This window comes from Leptonotus elevatus, chromosome 4, assembly GCF_054856555.1.
Source record: "Leptonotus elevatus isolate MCC_2025b chromosome 4, RoL_Lele_1.0, whole genome shotgun sequence".
NCBI classification, from domain to species: domain Eukaryota; kingdom Metazoa; phylum Chordata; class Actinopteri; order Syngnathiformes; family Syngnathidae; genus Leptonotus; species Leptonotus elevatus.
In genome coordinates, this window is record NC_141242.1 from 5,216,363 (window position 1) to 5,225,683 (window position 9,321).

At 38.6% G+C, this 9,321-nt stretch overlaps 3 non-coding genes across 3 annotated transcripts; all 3 read right to left on the bottom strand.

Annotated features, from left to right (window-relative positions):
* Window positions 1–4,566: 4,566 nt before the first annotated feature.
* Window positions 4,567–4,704, bottom strand: LOC147175105 (U4 spliceosomal RNA). Its single transcript, XR_015094728.1, has one exon. It is a non-coding gene; the product is annotated as a U4 spliceosomal RNA (small nuclear RNA).
* A 608-nt stretch (window positions 4,705–5,312) lies between these two features.
* Window positions 5,313–5,450, bottom strand: LOC147175106 (U4 spliceosomal RNA). Its single transcript, XR_015094723.1, has one exon. It is a non-coding gene; the product is annotated as a U4 spliceosomal RNA (small nuclear RNA).
* Window positions 5,451–8,453: 3,003 nt separating this feature from the next.
* On the bottom strand, window positions 8,454–8,525 carry trnad-guc (transfer RNA aspartic acid (anticodon GUC)). Its single transcript has one exon. It is a non-coding gene; the product is annotated as a tRNA-Asp (tRNA).
* Between the last annotated feature and the right edge of the window lie 796 nt (window positions 8,526–9,321).

A 9,321-nucleotide genomic window follows, 5' to 3' on the forward strand; every position in this document is an offset into this window, starting at 1 on the left:
AGGTCACAAATAGCAATTACTAACAATAGTCATCAATAGTCATCACATACCAGTGCTTTCCCTTTGCAAGAAACATACCGTCGCTAAATGGGGACTAAATCCACACCTCAGTGGCACAATTTAAAACTATTGTAAAATTGTGACTTGTATGACCAGCTGCCCAGAGTCGGTAAATTGTGTGGATATTAAGATTGATGCCGCCATTTAGTAGTCTGCTGACTACGTCTCTCTGCTTATCTGTCTGGTACATCTCCCGATGAAATCTGATGTAGACTGTCATTTCCTCCAGCCACAGCAGTTGTATGACACTGTCTGGCAAGGTTAACATTAAGTAGGCCTATTCAAGCATACATTGGTTTACTTTGGAACATGCTGCACGCTCTCGTCTCTCCATCACACGCCAGTTAAATTCTTCACATATAATCAAGTTCTAGTAGTATAATTATCACTGTCCAACACCGACACCTCAGCAGTTCCTTAGCAACTGCTATTGGCACATTTTCTGTTAGCACAAATGCACCCCCCCCCCCCCCCCCCGTCCACTTCAAGCATTGCTTATGAGATTTCTGAAATCCTTACATGGGGATTGTCCTTCATTCAAATGCACATAGTGTAGCACTGTATTATGTTGTGAGTCTGTCTCTGCTAAATTAAGTGAAGAAAATCCTTGCCCCTGCAATAAAGGGCAGTGAATGAAGTGAGAAACGAAGCGACAAAGCCTCAATGCACACTGGCTGGGGAGGACTTGGCTATAATTCATCTCGCCTTTTGAGCTGGATACAGCGTTGCATGACAAAATGAAGAGTAGACAAGCACCGCGGGCAACGGGCTATGAGAGTCGGTCGTGTTTTAAGTCAACCAGCCTGAGGCTCATGATGGCTTTGTGGATGAGCGCCAAAGCAAACAGAAGGGAGGTCAGTAAACTGCTGAGCTGAGATGCTTGGGAGCTGTATCTGTGACAAACACAAAACATACACATCTGTGTGACAATGTTTATGTTCTTAAAATACGGCCGAGACAATCCAGATTTTGAGCCTTGGGTTTCACCAACATCATTGTTCTGTCAGTCCCGATATTACGCAGGTCTCATTCCGGTGTCCCGTTTTTATGTCAATCACACACTTGTCATTGAGATTCATAAGATTAAACCCATTAAAATTACTCTTAAATTCAAGTTTACGCTCTCATTCGCATACACATCTAATCGGTAGCCACAGGACATATGTGGGTAGCAGGCGTTAACAAGAACTAGAACTACTTCCTGCTTTCACATTTAAGAATCATTGGAAATGTAGTCCTACTATCCACAGAGTTCGCCAGTCCAACAAGGCAAACTGAGCTTTCTAGTGGTATATTTATAAACAAAAACAAAAAAAATCAATGACAATGTATAATACAGCGCCTGTTGCCAATGTTAGCGACTAGTGGCTAGCAGCTAGCCGCTAAGCGTTGAGCGAGTGCCCCTGGCAAGAGCCGTTGTTGCTTTTCAAGGCAGCTTAATAGGTGATAATGAATGTACACTTTGATGCTAACGTCATGACACACTTGCAGTTCTTACTCATTCATTTTTAAATAAAGCAGATTTACTCAAATATCCCGTTTTAGCTAGCAGAAGTCACTACTGTGGTGTGGTTCTGACGTCACTTCGTCTCATTGCCCAAAGATTCACTAATGTTTCTTGAGAAGAAAATACAGTTTTCTGCTAACGTACTTGTTCTGCAGTCATAATGTGTGGTTTGTAGATTTGATTTGAAATATATCTTTTGACGTCAGTCCATGTAATTATAAAAGAGGTTTCTCCGGGGATCTGATGCTGTTGCTCATACAATACAAACAGAAGTATGGCCAGATGGTGTTGTTATTTCACACTTTGTGATTCTGGACCACCAAATGCACTGACTTTCATCTGAGCTTATTCCTTAGAATAATTTTTTCATTATTCGGCGGGTTTTGCCATATTCAAGATGGTTTATGTATTGTACATGTCTGACGAGATGTAAAGTTGTGCTCCTGAGATTCGCTTCCTATCTCGACCATCTTGTGGCATCTGTGAACTGCTACTTCAGTCCAAGATCATTGGACTCGAGTTCCTGGTCCTTTTTAACCACACAGGCTGCATTAAATGTGAACGCAATCATACATCGTAGATTAAGTCTCCTCCACAAGCTGACGTTTTGGACAAATATTCAATAAGCTTGGAGCTGCCCGCTGAGTCTTCCATTGACATTTCTAAACAAGTCAAGAAATCCACTTTCTGGTAAAGCCGCTCAGTGACACTGAAGTCCTTTGTGTAGAATACAAACAGAAAATGTTATTGACTGGCCCCATAATTCAAGGTAATGACACAAAAGATGTGCGCGATTCTCAGCGCAGACAGGTCTCGTTTCCTCAGAGAAATAAAAGCAGTAGGGATAATTGCGTCATGACCTTTCAATTTGGCTCAATTTGTTGATAGCAACGCAGGAAGACAAATTTGTAAAGGGGCAAAGTGCTTCACTGTCGGGACTTCATTTCCGCCATCTTTCACCATCATCATCATCATGACTAGCTTCCTGATGTCTGCCGCTTGAACATCAATAAGACAGGAAATTACAACCAAACAACAGCAGTTGGTGGGTCAATTTGAGTCAGTAGCACCTTGCCTGTCAAATCTACATTGAAACGTATTGTTTTATTTCAGGTCAGGTCAGGTGCATGTATTAATGTTGCCCACTTGGAGTCGCCATTCTCACATTCCACACCACGATTTAAAAGACGGCCTTGTGAGTGACATGGGAGTCAGAGAATGAGAGCGTAGAGTTGGCTGTTTGGAACTCAGGTTAGCGGCTGGCTATTATCTGGCTAACCGTTAGCCAATTCTTGAGCGGTTGTGACACTTGCAGTTTGTGTATGAATTAGCTTACTACGTGTTTATTTTGTTATCATTTGTTCAATCGAGCGATTGAAAGTGCACTAGCAGCTGTGTCTATTGTTGATCACTTTCAGGGGTATTACAAAACTAACCACTAACCAGCAGTGGTGAGCTTTGGCAATTGACGACGTGCTGTAATCCCAAACTTTTGACATTTTCATTTTTTTCTCTTTCTTCCTGGCTTTCCGACATTGTGCCAACTTAGTTCAAATTGACGTGGTTGGTAAGCCTGCTCCTTTGCTTTGACTTTATTTTGAAATCAAATGATTAGTTATTTGAGTAATCATTTCAACACTAGGCGCTGTACAAAAACACTTAAGGTACTTAGACTACCTAATTTTAAACCAACCACTATGATTTTATTAGCATTAGAAAATTGAACAAACAAGAAGAAAATTGGTCAGTGGGCCTGATGTTATTTATTTTTAGTTGCAATATCTCACAGAACACATGCTTGATAACAAGTGACAACAAACAGATGAGACACATAGGTCATGACACAATGGAGTCAGAGGTAGCACTTTGGGTGGGGGGGAATCCCCCCTGACATGGCACGCTCAAAAATAATGTACATTGTTAGAAACTTCACAGCTGAGCCCTGTTGCTATTCTATCAAACAGTAGAAAATGGAGGTCAGGCCCTTTGCTTATAAACAGTCGGGTATTCCACCAACTTAACATATCAAAGTTTGTTTACGTATCATTACGGGTGCTACTGTGATCCGTATGTAAATGATATCATCATTTGCCGACTTGTGATTGGTCCTCTTGATGCATGTGAAATAAGCTTTGCATGTGAGGCGCTCATGAAGGCAATATTACGACTTAAAAGCGGTGAAACTGGGGGAGATCCCATTTATTCATGAGCTCATCGGGTGCTCTATTTTCTATACGAGGGGCGGGGGGCATCAAATAGAAAACACTTATCTACTGAGGCAGATTTTTTAATACATCAGATGAACATACTCTGAGCTCTGCAGATTTTACCTGCTTATGATCGATGATGATGAACCGTCAGATTTGGACACCAAAACCAATTCACAAGAAAGGCCATGTTGCATTTTCCTCAAAAGAACTTGGAGACAGTGAAAGAGGCTGAGACTGAGTGGATACACTGGTTTCCATAGCAATCGTTTGCACGGTCACATGGTTACCTAGGAACAAATCCTGTGGTGGGGTGCGACGTGTTTATGCTTGGCAAAGCTCTGGCTTCAGGCCAATAAAGCCACGTTGCCATTTAATTTCCAACACTTGAACTACAATCTCAATTAATATAACATAATAAAAATGTTAATATATAGAGAACACTGGTTCGCCAGCTAAATGAATGGCAAACTGGGACTCAGTACAAACTGTTCATGATGCACTTGAAAGGTCTTGTGGTTGAGTGAAAAACTTGAACAAGACTGCCCTCCAATGGTCAACTACCGGTAAGTATTTTACACCTTAAACTGACCACTGTTGCGAGAATTGACTTTGCTTTCCATACTGTGTATGCATCTGCCCGTGTCTATTTATCTATCACTGACTTCAGGTAAATGCAGAGAACACTGAACTAGACACCAGCTGATCTCAAACACAGCCGTTTTGCTTTAAATTTAAAAAGAAAGAAAATCTAATTATTTTAAATACTTTTTATTTTCACATCAGTACTAGTCTCCAAAGAGACTGTCAAAAATTGCCGTTGTCGATTTCACAATCAACATGGGCGGGGTATTGGGTAAAGTTTTCAACTAGCAAAAATCGCGCCTCGGTTAAACCTCATAGGCTACGATACTGCCACTGCGCAAGGCTGTCGTTATTGCGGTACTAACAATCAGATGGCCACCCAGCAAACGTTCCTTAGTGACGGTATCCACACAATGTGGTAAAATAATGATAATGGATTGCGCATATAAGATTTAATACGTTCCAAGACAAATTCCACAAATTCTAAATTTCTTCTTTCTTTTTTTTATTAAACCTGCTACATTTCTGGTAAGACGCCCCCGACATATTTAGAAAAACTTTTCTATATTTTGTGAGTATTTATAAATACTATGCCGCAATATATTATGGGATTCTGTATTGTTAATTCCACCAAAGGAGAGTCGTGAACTTTAATTGTATACAGGTAGGCGACATCCTGCTTGCAAACATCCGGGCATTTCTGTTATTTCCAACACAATGCAAATGTTTCATTTACACGGTGAAAACAACTTTTTGTCTGTGACTAGCATACAAACCTGGCAGATTGTTGTAGTGGTCAAACAACATTTCATCATATTTTGAAATCAAATTATAACGTCGAGTGCTTTTCAGTTAACAGAAAGCGTCATTTGACTGGCATCATGACATGTGACATATGTTCAAAATTGACGATACTACCGTTTTTATAGCTTTTGTTTTCACATCAGTACTAGTCTCCAAAGAGACTGTCAAAAATTGCCGTTGTCGATTTTACAATCAACATGGGCGGGGTATTGGGAAAAGTTTTCAACTAGCAAAAATCGCGCCTCGGTTAAACCTCATAGGCTACGATACTGCCACTGCGCAAGGCTGTCGATGAAGTGGTATTAACAGTCATGTGACCTCCCAGCAAACGTTCCTTAGTGACGGTCTCTACACAATATTGTAAATGATGATGGCCATTAAAAGATTGAGGGTCAAAATATCACTTGGTTAACTAATAACCAGCATACAAAGATACAGATATTTGCAACAGTTGGTTTTTTTTTTAGGGAAACTTTTAATATTCACAAAGATCATTAAAAAAAAAAGAAGTACATGCTTTAATGTATTTTTTTATTGATATCAGTCGTCACATTGAGTCTCTTTAAATTGTGAACAATAAGAAATATATTCCAATTTGTTTAGTTGAAGTCTGTCACTTTTAATTTTATTTTACTTAGGACTACATACATTTGGTGTATGATGATGTAACATTGGACTGGAATGTCAGTGTTTGTATATACATTGTTGTTGGTTATTATTTGTTGTTATATTGACAAGATTTGTTACTGAATTGTCAATTTATGTTTAGTCAAAACATATATATATATATATATATATAGATGAAACCAGGTCAGTGTCTGAACAATCAGTAAACCAGTTTCATTATTCATTACGTTACTAACTATTCCCCCCATAAAATATCGCCTGTCAAGAAGGTTTTATTTTTAAGAATATATTGGTCTTGGCCTTCATGGCGGGGGCGGAGACCGTGATTGACAGCGATAAAGGCCGTTTCCATACTCAACTGCCCATAACTTTTCCCCATTCATTTTCAATGGTAGTGCTTAATTGAATACCGACGCAATATATGTTTGGCCACTGACGGGCAGTGGCGCTTTTGGTTGGCTTTGGTCAGAAAGTTAACGTGACGCGGTCTATTCGGAAAAAAATAAAAATAAATAAATGCTGTGAAGCTTGTTGTGCCGCAATCTGAGTGAAGATGTTTCTATTTTAACATCTCATTAAGCGATTTGATGGTAAAATTTGTCATCATTTTTTGGGGTATTTATATGGTTACATTCCATCGTCCATGTTTATCTTTTATGATGCAACTGAATTAACTTTAATTTCGCATCTTTGCCTACGTGAACGCGAATGAGTGTAAACGAAATATTTAAAGAGCTATCTCATCATGACATTTAAATGATAAGAGGGAGGGGCTGTACTGTAACGTGTACACATTATATTTTACTTATACAGTATTTAAATCGTGTATTCTGTTCTGTTTTGTATGAAAAGCTAGTGAAAAGATCAGCAGATTTTTTTTTTTTTAGAATCTTACGTTTAGAGTTTAGCGCAGCAGTCCTCACATTCATGAGCAGAAACTGCCCTCTGGTGTTCAACATGGGGAGTTACTACGGAGGACCAAAACTGCCAATATTCTAAATAAATACATGAATAAATAAATTAGAAAATATAAACGAGTACGAAAAACATAATTAAAACGTTAAATACAAATGTGTTTATTTATGTATATATGCAATTTTGTTGTTATTGCAGGCCCACGAAGGTATTTATTCCAGCACGTAATATGCTCTACAAACTAAAAAAAAAATCAGACCAACTAATGCGCCAACTAAAATCAAAACATATATTCATAATTTCACAAGCAATCCTCAGATGACACAACTTCAACACAGAATTGACCTGGATGTCATTATTTTACACACAACCTAAAGTTACGGTGTGTTGAGAATTATTATTATTATTATTTTTTTTAAATAAAATCATAGACCAACATAAATCAAACATACACGTGCTGAATGTGACTACTGGTAACACAAACACATATGACATGAATTAACATCCTATGACTTTGTTAACTCATGACTAATCACATTTTATATCTGTTCTAAATGTACAATAAATGTTTTCCCTAGGTTTTCATACTCTTGTTAACAAAAATGGGGAAAAAAAGTGAAACTAATAGAAATAGCTCAAATGAATTTTTGTCATCTATAGCCGTCAATGGCAGTGAATGAGTTAAATTGGTTAAATACAAACAGGGCCACCTTCAAAGGTGGTCCCTTGATCACGCCCCAAATGGGAGTAGTCCTGAGGTCTGAGTGATTGCGGGTTTGCAGTTGCATGTTCAGTAGTCAGCACACACGTGCTTGTTACTTGGGTGAGTCTTAACTCCAGATAGGGAATACATGGGTGAGGTCTGCTCGACTCCTTTAAAGTAGTAATTATCTCTTACCAATGTTTAATTAGATGCAGTTCTCCCCAGAAACCGTGTGCTGAAGCCTAGTCTGTCCTTACTAGCATGCTAATTAAGGGGTTGGAGAAAAAATGTAATTCCATTTCCGCCTATGCTAACTAAAGTCCTCAAATCATCAGGCTTGAAATGTTCAAAGGTCTGTGGAGTGTGTCATTTTAGGGCAAACAGGCTTTTTTTTTTTTTTTTTTGGAAGGTAAGATGGAGAAGTAGGCCAACTTATAGGCTGTTCTCTCCTCGTGTCTGACACAGTTCTGACCTACAGTCATTTGTTTTCTTATGTATGTATATACTGATTTGTGGATCTTGTGCCTCAAATTGAATTGTTGGTTGGAAATAAAGAAAAGTATTTGTTTATTTTGAAGACTTTTAAATGCATGCCATTGCTTGTGTTTTGTTTTGCACCAAACTGGAACTCACACAGATTTTTAACATCTTAACCGATTTGTGAGACCCCACATCCGACGAGGGAAAAGTTTGTGCTTGCTGTTCTTGTCAGGGTTCGTACGGTCACGAATAATCTGGAAAAGTTATTGAAATTGGAAAATGTATTTTCCAGGTGCACTTATTGAAAAATAATTTTCTATTAAGTATGGAAAAGTCATAAAAATATGTGGATATTATCCACTGAATAATATTTAGGATGAGTAAAAGAAAATTGTGTATGTGCCTCGTTGGCATGTACTAAAAACACAGATGGGCCAAATGTGGCCCACGGGTCGTAGGTTGCAAGAACATGTAAAGTCTCGTAATGTTGGAAAAGGATCTCGTAATGTTGGAAACACTGGGGAGGTTGTATCAAAACACAAAAGAGGGTGTGGGAAAAAGATAACTCCCCGTCGGGGAATCGAACCCCGGTCTTCCGCGTGACAGGCGGAGATACTGTCCACTATACTAACGAGGAAGGTGACAGTGCATCAACAAAGATAACTTAAATTGTAATAACTTTTTTGTAAATTTCTATCATGTTGACCAGATTGCATATTTAATCGAACCTTGTAGTTATTTACACAATTTGGAAAAAATAAAATGTGAATCCTTGCTGTATGGCGGTGCATGGGCTGGAGTGGGTTAAACCATGTCAGCTGCGCGGGGGAGTGCTCGTGTCTGTTAGCAGTGTGAGGGCGTGACACTGAACTGTATATAAACTGGATAGTCGATAGGCCAAGACTTTTGATGCCGCGAGGCCGCCATATTACCACTCTCAAGAAACGTTTCTTGGCAAACGATATACATTTACAGTATCGAAATTGGAGAACATTTGAGACTTAGTAGAAACAGCATGAGGAATGATATGTTAAATTTGTTAAACATAAACAAGAGGACTTAAGACATCTTACAACTATATGCTTAATGATGTTTACCAGCTGAAACGTGCATTTTTTTTAAATTAAAGAATTATACCTGTAATTCAATACAAAGATACCTCTGCCAAATCTGCAATGAATTATATAGTGAAATACTGAACTGTATGAAAGGCTTATGAAATATGATAAAAACAATAAATAAAGCAAAATTGCAAGAAGGTAAGTTTGCTTGAGGTCAAAATGAGTTTTGAGGACCAAAATAAAAAACTATCACTATCCGGCATTTTGGTTTTTACTTTTGCCTCGAACGCTTTTAGGTTGGAACTGGGAAAAAACAACTTGGACTTCCGACCATCCTCGAATGCAGCATAACAGCCGACGGTGTTGTTGGAA